General features: G+C 38.8%; 1 protein-coding gene across 1 annotated transcript in view; it reads right to left on the bottom strand.

Annotated features, from left to right (window-relative positions):
- The window catches only part of wge (BAH domain and coiled-coil containing protein winged eye), a 184012-nt gene extending 174948 nt beyond the window's left edge, over positions 1–9064 (bottom strand). The window contains exon 1 of the mRNA XM_083125352.1: positions 7919–9064. The gene's annotated coding sequence lies outside the window, so the exon portion shown is untranslated. The remainder of the gene's footprint in view (positions 1–7918) is intronic.
- Between the last annotated feature and the right edge of the window lie 1835 nt (positions 9065–10899).

The raw sequence follows: 10899 nt of genomic DNA on the forward strand, positions 1-10899 counted from the left end.
TTCAGTGCACTAATTGTGTGAAATGTACAAAAAATAATGGAAAACAGTTGTTCTGGATATTCACTCATCTGGTCGATCGGGTAGCAGTCTCCCAAAGGGGATATAATAATAATAATAAAAAATTAGAATAAAATTATTTCATAATAGGAATTATTGTATAGTAATAATGATAACCACGATAATAATAATTATTATTGTCATTATTATTTTCACTATTCATATGTTTCCAAATGACTGACCCTTTCTTCAAAAATATCTGGCAACGTCCGTCAGCCGTGACATTAATATTGTTTTCTACTTTATACTCTTACCATTATGAACAAACTGTAATACATAAATTAGAAAGCAACTAAAATTTAAATTATGCAACTACAAAGAAGTCATTTTGCAAAAAAAGTCAATAAAGGTATTTCCAAGAATTTAATTCTTGGGGACTTTCAAGCATAAAACCGGATACAATGACATTCATGTCTATGTATTTCCTGGACAAAACAACAGCATCCACAATACAAGGATTTTGTGTTACTCTGGACGATAGTCGAACTTTCTAGTTACTTCACAGTTTTCACAATTATCACAAAAATAAAACAGAAATTAGGTAATGCTTATTTTTAGTGCATACCTATCGCACTATGACATTTCAATTCACAGAAATACTATGAATTTCTTGGTTCTGCGAGCCGATTAATCAAAACTTATAGAATGATTTTAATAATTACAATTACACAGCTAAAGAACAGTACGCATCTAGCCCAAGGTAGCCACATAACAAACGGTAATTAATCATAATTAATAAAATGTGTTCACAATGGTTCGAAAACATTTCAATATGCACGCATGAGAAAACCTAGGTAGCCCTACTGTTAATTTTTTATCGTCATGGGATTCAGAAAATTTCCGCTAAATTTACTGAAATGTGTCTGGTTCTAAATTATGTGACAGTTCGAATAGCTACTTAAATACGAAAATATTTACGGTTCTTTGGAAAAATATTGTTGCAATGGTCATAGGTATACACGTAATACAATTTTGGTGGAATGTTTTCCCCACACAAGTGAAGTTGAAAATAATGTCTGGCTAATTTTTTTTGGACACCATGTGCAGTTTGACTGCTAATGCTAATAGAAATCAGTGCCTATGAAATTTATCAATTTCTGTGAACAGCAGATACAGAAACAAATATCTTATTTCACATACAAAACTAATTACAGGTAGGTAATTAATTATTACCTACCTATTGTATATGACTGAGAGGTGATTGGAACAATGGCTGTGAATTGTAACAAAAGAAAAAAATCATATTAAGTAAGATATTAGTGAAATTTAAAAAAAAAGGAATGCATTCAAAAATGTATGATAACCAGGTGTCCCAGACCTAACAATAATAAATTATTTTTTTATTTTTAAGCTGTCCTATATTATTATATTGATATGATACAAAAAATTTCAAGAATATTTTAACAAATAATGATGTTGTTCAATTTCACGTTGGCCTTAGAATGACATATTGGTGTAAGATTAATGAAATGGAAATTAACTTGAAAAAGTGTGAAGTTTTAAGATAGGAAAGTTAAGTATATACCGTATTTGCCGCCGTCTTTTTTCCTTTTAAAATAGGTGTGAATTTCCTCTAAAAATATGTCTGAAAAATAGGTAGCCTCTTATACGCTGAAAATCAGTTTTGATTACCTTAATTTCTGGAAACTTTCTATGTTCTGAATTAGACGATCTTTTTCTTGCTTTCTTGCGATGTGTGACGAAGAATATTAAAATGTATTCTTTCCTAGTTAGATTACGTAAGTTATATGTTGAAGGCGTACAGTTTACTTTATATTTGAAATACTGTAAATTAATTATAAATTCAGTGATAACGCTTTTCTCTCAAAAATGTGTCCGAAAAATGGGCTGCGTCTTATAAGCCGGCAAATAAGGTAGTTTCTAACCATTACATTTATCAAAGTAAAATCCTAGTACGTGACAGGCACAAAGATTTGGGAATATTCATAGACAGACCCCTCCTTCTATTTCAAGAACACATCTCTGAAATTTGCAAGAGAGCAAGCAGATAAAATATTTTTCCCATGGCTGCATAAAACAATAGCCCGTCCTATTCTTGAATATGTGAATGAATTATGGTCCTTGGGAGCCAAGACTTACTTTCAAACGTTGAATCTGTTCAGAAACTCTTTATTAGGTTGCTATGTACGAAGTTTAGGAATAATTACTATGAACAGCATTATTCCGAATGGCTAACACAGTTAAATAATGTCTACCTTACAAGAAATAAGGAAACTGAAAAGGAACAATTTTGTATAAAAGATAATTGTCTTTCCAATTGGATAGTGAATACTTCTGAAATAATCTACTTTATAAACTTCCTAAATGGAATATGAGCAATACCTCAATTCTAGCATCTCTCAAAAAGAACAGATGTATAATGGCTGAACTTGTGGAAAGCTACAATATGAATTTTTGATGATGAATAATTTTGTACGATCTTTTGTATAATTGTAATATTTATATCTTCAATTTTGTAATTTTGTGTTACACCGTTCTCCACTTAAATACATATTATTATTATTTAAAATTTTGGGTCAAAATAAATAGAAAAATTCATTATACGTCTTTAATTATTATTTTTATACATTATTTTTTGCAATCATAGTCACTTCAAAACTGATTCATCATTCATCCCAATCGTCTTTGGCTTCATGAAAGTTCGTCAAAAATAAGAGAGCTTTCTTGTGGGAGAGGGATCTGGGGCCCCCTGACACCCCTTCTAAATATATTCTTGGTGTTAGGGGATCTTAGTTCATTAATTTATTTATTTAACCTTGTTCAATTTATATTGTCTTGGTGTAGAATTTACAAGAACTCTCAAATTTAACTTACATATAGCTGGAAAAATGTACGTTCAAGCTGCACAATATATTTAGAAAACGGAAACTTTGCCGACAATGAAATCTAGTGTAGGTAATATTTTATAAATTATTTCGGTTTTTGAATGTTGGATCTAGCCTTGTTCTAAAACTAATACAAAACATACCGAAAAATTATCAAATTAATTATGGAATTGTATTACGTAAGAAATAAAAGTAGGTATCTACATACTACTACTTTAAAAGTTTCAAACGGCATGGTTGGTACATTGTATGTACATCTATTTTATCGCAGGTATATTTAGGGATACTGGGATAAATAATATTAGATACTTTAGGTTGAATTGTCAAGCTTCAAAAAGTAATATTTCAATTACTATGTTGTTAGTATTGTTTTAGTGGTATATAACATCATTCTGAAAACGGCATCATAACGTTAATTATAATTAAACCCGTCTAATGTCAGAAAAAATATGTGGATTTAATATTTGCATTATTAATAAATCCCGCTTCTCACGTCGGGGTCGTCCGTTTTTTTAATAAATAATAACAGATGGTCGTTTTCTTAACTTTTAGTTAGCTGCCTTGAACAGTTGAATTTACATTATGTATAAAAACACATACGTGTATATACTTTTAGATTCACTCGATAAATGAATGTAGCAATTTGTCGCGTTGGACCATGAGATGCGGGAGTTAGCGATAGCATGTGGGAGAATTGAGAACACAGGTCGCTCTCGCACACAGTCGAAGAGTTGCAAGACAAACGCCTCTTCAACATGGTTTTTCTAAACCATCAAACTGACAAAAAGTGAAAAGAATTACATTTTAGGATTTTTTTAAAAAATATATCAGTTACTTTTAACTAAATCGCACCAATCTCAAAATTGTTTTAAAGCTCTGACAAAATTCGACATTGAATAATGCCGAGAGCAAAAATAATAATGTTGACATCAGAGTCCGCTCACAATTTCCCTCTGCTACTAACATTTACTGAATGCACTACTGTAATGGCTCAGGAAAAAAAATATTGGGGAAATTCTTAGAACACTGGGTTCGCAACTTACATTTTTTAGAGATAAATTCATTGTATTATATTATTTTTAATATTCTTGGGACGCGAGATAAATTATTCATCAGCGAGGGGAATAATTATTATTCTATTAAAACTATATTGTAAATTAATTTTTTTAAAGTAATAAAAATGGCAAAATAAAATTTTTCAGTAACAAATAGTGATACATAATTCTAACTAAGATACAATAACGAAAATTGATAATTTTTGGATAAGTTCCCTCCCTGCTACATACGAGACACGCAGGGAAATAAACAGAAAAGGTCAAAGATTGGGATTGAGTGTGGTTATTAATTATATATTATCGTACGGTACTGTTAAAAATTAAATGCTGGTCGCAAGAGTTACGTTTTTCGTTTCTATGTATACAGGATTAATACGATGAGAATTACTGATACAATGTCGGATTGAGACACTAAATAAAATATTTTTTTCTTAAGTTTTGTACTTAAAATTGATTTATTTTAAAATTAATTTAATTTAAGTAATAAAAATATTTAAAAAATATTTTTCTGTGGAAAAAGTAACTATTTTTCGGTTATAATTTGTGAAACATAATTCTGACAAAAGATACAATACAGAGATTCGAAGCAGAATCTTTACGTTGTCGGTGACAAGCAGCGGACCACAAGGTTCGCATATAAATTTTATCGGGAGCGTTATGTTTTACCTAGCGATATAATAAGCTAAGAAAATGATTCTATTACATCTATGATGCACTAAACTCCCTACGCGCGAATGGAAATAAATACAAACATTTTGTCCGCTTGGCATAAAAAAGCAGAAAGATTTGCATACTGTATTTTCAAAATAAGCGTCAGATTACAACATTGAGGAACAACCGACGCACGAACATCGGACGCAATTCAAGTGTTGTACGCACCCGAAACCAAATAAATTCGCGGAAATTATGAATGACATGCGGAAATTTAAAACTAGTAACGTGCAAGTAAAGCATATCGATACATGTAGTCACTAGCGTACGCAGGGGTGGAGCTTATGGGTCTACATAGCGTTTCGAAATTTTGATAAAATCAAAATTTTCGAACGAAAGCAGCACAGAACACTGCAAAAATCAAAGTGCTTAAAATAACGCCCCGTTACCATATTTTGTCTTTGAACAACTTTTAAAACGAGGACTATAAAAGTTATTAAGAAGTTTTACAGAAGGGCTAATTTGACAAAATCCTATTTCCTTGCTGACTGCTTCGGGGAGGAGGAATTTTAAAGTTGCCGCTTCTTGCCCAAACAGGGTGGCAGCGGTAGGTCTGTTTGACCGCAAGTTCCTCCGTAGGTAAAGGCGGCAACAGAGGGTCACTGTCAGAAAGGCGGGTCCAGCGCCGGGAGTTACGTCGGCCTCACCTTAGTGCATGTATCAATACCGTACTAGAAGTGTGGAAGTAGCAAAAATTTTGCTGGGCATGTCGTTTCCGATTTGCATTGTTCAATCTCGCTGTAGTTCGAATAGCTTGTGAATACTTCCCGTTACGTGAGTTTAACAACCAGTCGACCGCAAAAGAATTAATTTTTATGTATTCAGGTATTATGATGCGCAATTTGGATAAATGAACGATTGGAAAAAACTGAAAGCTTGAACAAGCTTCAATTACTGTTGAGGAGGCGCATTTTGGTATAGAACTTGTCACAACATATCGACGTACGGAAAGGGGAATTATTAAGTTACGGTAGCGTCACTATAATTTGTATCTACGATTCGTCTTTGATTTCGGTGGACGACGGTTTTCCTGAAGAATACCCGGTCGAAGATGCGACAACATTTTTCACTGGAGGCGAGCCCCGAGTCGAACCACGCACGAAGGACTCGACCGTCCCAGGCGCAAAAAAAAACAGGGCCGACCCCGAATTTCGACTGCCCCAACAAGAGCCCGTTGATACGAACCCCTCCCTCCATTCAAACACTCTTTACCTGCGACGTATATATGTGTGTAAAAAAAATACGGCCCGGTAGGCGTGGCTTACGCAAAAACGGTGGGAGGTACAATTACTATTGCCGCGCAAAATAAGGTAACAGCAAGTGCCCCTCTCCCCCTACGCGGGAATGCCTTTCATACGCAGAACGACATACGCATGTCCTCGTAAGTTTTTTTTTACCTCCCCTCCCCCTTCTCTCTCATTTTCGTACGTATGCTGGATTTCCAATCAGGTGCGGGATGGTGTACCTGCCAAATAAACCATACTCGCATGGGCACGAAGGAATTTCGGGAGGGTTAAATGTTATGTTGACTCTAACCCCCCCCCCCTTGCACCCTTCGGCTTCCACCGCCCGCGGCAGTATTTTTTTGATCTGCTTGTATTGTGGGACTTATTAAAATGCGCTCTACATCGCTTCTTCACACGTGGGCACCCCGTCGACTGCGCAGTTGAATTTTGTCACATCGGCCCGGAAAACTTGACAGCGGCAAAGGGGAATGAATCTTCGTCAACGGATTTTGCCACGGAACTTTGCAAAACAATCATTCATCTTTTGGGGGGAAAGGGGATGATCATACGCTAGTTGCTCTTAAAAGTCGAAATCCCTGCATGATTGAAATATCAAAAATAATTCGTGCCAGTGATATTTAAACTAATTCCTGCTTTTTTTCCTTTCAGTCATAATCAATTGTAACACCCCCAAACGATTTCTCTGCTGTTGCGTAACGAAGGAGATCGTTTTTAAAACAATCGTAGCACGAGAAATCGAAACCTTACCGAAGTTTGAGCCCTGACTTGAGTCTCTGTGCGAGTATCCATTTTCAATCTCATCATATCATTCATCAACACGATTCGCCTAGGCGCGAAACCGACGTAAAAAATAAGAAAACGCACTTTCCTATCTCTACGTTAATCGCCAAGATGAGTACGAATTTACTCATAAAACAGACAATGGCCAATCCACAACTTGCTCAGAATTCGATTTGGGGCCCCTGGCGCCATAGCGCGATGAGTTACCCACTCCACCACGGAAGCCGGCCTAATTTTGTCCAAAGGATATTATTGCTTTAATAATTAATAATTCTAAAGTTCGATTTTTCGTGGAAATACGTGGCTGTGACGTCCACTCTCGTGCAAATTCTAAAGTCAATTTCACTTTTTTTAATAATAAAAAAATAATAATAATATTTACCCAGTTGAACAATAACACCGATTTTAATTTCATATTAATGCATAACTTCTCGCCAGAACTCATGTTAAAATACCATATGAGCACGACTGAATGTAGTCGGACTGCAACACGCTAAGATCATCGCCAATGCCGCGAGCCCGCTGTCGCTCGATCGAACTCCGGCCAGGGCAACAAGCGATGCCGGCGTGATCTTGAGGAAGGGCCCGCTGTGCTTGCGCTCGTTTGTTATTATGAACACTCGACAACAATTTTCGGTTTAACCCCACACTCAGACGGTACGTTGTCAGTATGTCTAGTGTACAGTATTCAACACCAGGGGTGCATATAACGTATGCGTTTAGGTTGAATTGCTGCTACAATGACATTACATGGGATCTAGCTGTCTATTCGCGGTTAAAAAGCATAAATTAATCAGCAGTTTTCACTGGAGAATTTCTTGGTGGTGAAACTGCGAATGTTATGCCATAATGACCGTAAATATGGTTGCGGTGAAAAACTTTGGGAAATTCACGAAAAAAAAAATGGGACCACGGATAAATCAGTTTTGACGCAAAAATTCGAAATACAAATGTCCTGTGAGCACCGAGATTAGGTGCGGCAAACTGGACAATGTATCACATAAAAATGAACATGACAAGCGATAGGACCGCTCGAATTTACGTGTTTTGAATTTTCCTTGACTGCAACCTACCTGGTATCAAGCAGACGCAAAAATTCGAAATACAAATGTCCCGTGAGCACCGAGATTAGCTGTGGCAAACTGGACAATGTAACAAATAAAAATGACCATGACACCGCTCGAATTTACGTGTTTTGAATTTTCCTTGACCTGCAACCTACCTGGTATCAAGCAGAAGTCCCCAGTAGTGTGCCCCTCTGCCGCTCGCAGCTCAGTCCATTGCTTCGACGGCGACAAACTGTCGTAGTTAGGCGTTTTGACGAATTTTTAGTATCCCTCGCGTCGACAAAAATTACCCTCACAGCTCGACAATGGTTGTCCTCACTGAGAGTTTACATTTTCAAGAATCACACCGCCGGAGTGTCGCGTCTCGCTAGTTGAGGGTGCAAGGATTTCTGGGTATCGTTGAACAGTGCAACGCGAATGCATAATTGTTATCACATCACTCAAGCACAAGCCCGAATATTTATTTGTTCTGGTCTTCTGAACGAAAAAACAAAACTCGGCACCTACACAAACACTGCGAACTTCAATTTGCAATATACACTGTTGGCCGAAGTGCACTGCTGCAGTAACACTGGACTGCGGTCGACTTGCAACGCTGTCACATTGAAAAACCGGTTGTCACTCGTTCGAGCAGTTCACCGGAGACGTCGAACTTGCTCCTCGGCAAGAGCGAGAGTCGTGGCCGTTTGCGTCAGGGCACGACGGTCGGTGACGCGGGTGCACTTCTCGGGGTGGGAGTTTCTGTGGCGATTTCAGTATTTACGCTTCTCGGATTGGATTGACGATAATTTTCTCGTCTTCGTCAAGGTTCACTCTACACTGATGCGAAACGTCACCGTTGGGGTACCACTTGGTGCAGTTCTGGATCCTTCCGAACGAGGGCCAATGTTCACCCACGTTAGTCCGCACACCACTCCACCTGCTGTTTCCACACACCGTCGCACACTTATTCCTGTCCTTGTTCGAATCCGCCGAATGTTCGAGAGACTGCCTAACGAACTTCAGGTTTTCGTTCGCACGCGAAGATTAATAAGTTGGAGGGAGATATGTTCTTTACAAAACAAAAACTTTTGCACAACTACTTCGCTGCAGACACCTACTGGAATCACACATCGCACGTTGCAGTCAACTTGGAAAGTCTAAAAAAAGAATGACAACGCCGTGGCTACGTTTATGTTGGACATTGGGAAAACTTCTGCTCGGTGCTCCGGTTCAGACAAGAACTGCATATCGCAGTCCCACGTTCGATACGAGAGCACGTTGTCCCTTGCTTTGGTCGAATGTAACCGGTATTTCAGCTTAGTACGAACCCCGTGCCGTTTCGGCCATGTTCGGCGCAGTTCGGAGGAGGCGGCACTGGGCAGGGCTTCGGGGTTGGGCTTCACCTGAGCTCGCAACAACTACGAGAGTTGGAGGGAGAGGGGGAAGGAGGAGTATTTTCTACCCAGAGGGTGGGCGGGGGTGCAGGCCTGGCAGAGAGGAGGGGAGGAAACGTGCGTGCAGCGGGGACCACTTGTGGCGGGGAAGTTTCGCTTCAGATCGATTCTTCCCGGGTCCTTACAGGCAGCGAGCAGTAGTGCCAACATCTTGGAAACATCTGAAGAATATCTTGAACAGTTTCCCCCCCGCGCGTTCCTTGTTAAATGTAGGTTAAATAGAGACGAGTTGCAGCGCGCAGTCGCGGGCGGACCTCGCAACTTTCGATTTTGTCAAGAATCGCTTGAAGACGCGTGCACGCTTCCCTCGATGTACTCCGGCAACACGGGCAGTGTTATTAATTGCTAGTATCATACACTGAACAGCAACATTATTCAACTTGCATTGTTGCCTATCTACAAAGGGCTAGCAGGATAAAAGAAAAAAATCAGGAAGAAGTGAATTTGTAGCATTTTCAAACAGGAGGTAGTGATGTAAGAAATTTCTAGGAAAATGCAAAGTCAAATTCTTACCCAAAACATTCGTAGTCTACATGGAACATTCTAGAATTTTAAGGTGGTGTTGTGGGTAGACTGAACATCGTGGGTGCATTAGCACCTAGGCTATTTTGGCGCCCGTCACATTAAGCGGGGCCCAATCTATTACCACGTAAACACGTGTTTGAGGACAATAACATTCTTACTTGAGTTAAAAGCTGAAACTATAAAGGGGCACTCAGGACAACACACACAGCTCTACAGAGGATTATAATGGCCGTGGATCCAGACGCCAGAGCCTCGTTGGCCTGCAAAAGCAGTTACCGGGGTGTAGTAGGGGGAAGTGAGGTTGACTTTAGGGTGTATTATAAAAAGGTTACCCCTTACACGCTCAGTGTTGTGGATAGATAACTGTGTTCGTCAACTGGTCGCCAAACTACAAAGCTTAGTTTTTATCAGTTTTTCGTACAAGTTCAAATTTTCCAGTGGATGAGAATATTTCTTGCGAGGGGGAAAATAACAGATAGAGGGAAGGGCAAGTGAAAAATAGATGCAACTGTGTAGACGCAACTGCGCATTGCAAACTGCACTGCTTGCTTGCTAGTTCGCTCACCACACTGTAGTTTTCAGTGGAAACAAGGCACATGTTACTTGATTTTTTTACAGCCATCAGTGAGTGTTTCCAACCTATAGTTTCTATCTACGATTACAAAAACCACAAGTACGGCGAAATTCCCAGCATGGCGAACATCCCTTCTTTTACCCTATCTTACAAATATTTTTAATATTGTACTTGCCGATGAGGATAAATACTTTATTTTTATTCTGTATGGGAATGGCCTGACGCGGGGCCTCGGGCGAGTTCCTGAGTAGTCACCCCCCCCCCCTCCTAAGCCCGGCTCTGGGACATGTACAGCACGTGTATAAGAGTTTCGTTTAAAAACAGAATACATGACTCGTTACAATTAATTTTCCAATCATTGTAATAAGTTCATTCCTTGCTGGTATGCAACCACTTTACAAACAAGTAAAGCGAGGCTGTCTACCCTCCGATCCGAACCACTATGTGCCTCCACCGGGTATCGGATCCTTTACCCTTTGAACACAAGGCGACGGCCCTATCACTACACCATCAAAGAGGCCCTTGAGTTGGCAACAGTGCTTACCTAAAACATAATGCTGGAGTGTCATGGGATGTGTTCAGCACAGGTCATTGTTGATTT

The sequence above is a fragment of the Lepisma saccharinum genome, chromosome 7 (assembly GCF_977018435.1).
Source record: "Lepisma saccharinum chromosome 7, izLepSacc3.1, whole genome shotgun sequence".
NCBI lineage: Eukaryota > Metazoa > Arthropoda > Insecta > Zygentoma > Lepismatidae > Lepisma > Lepisma saccharinum.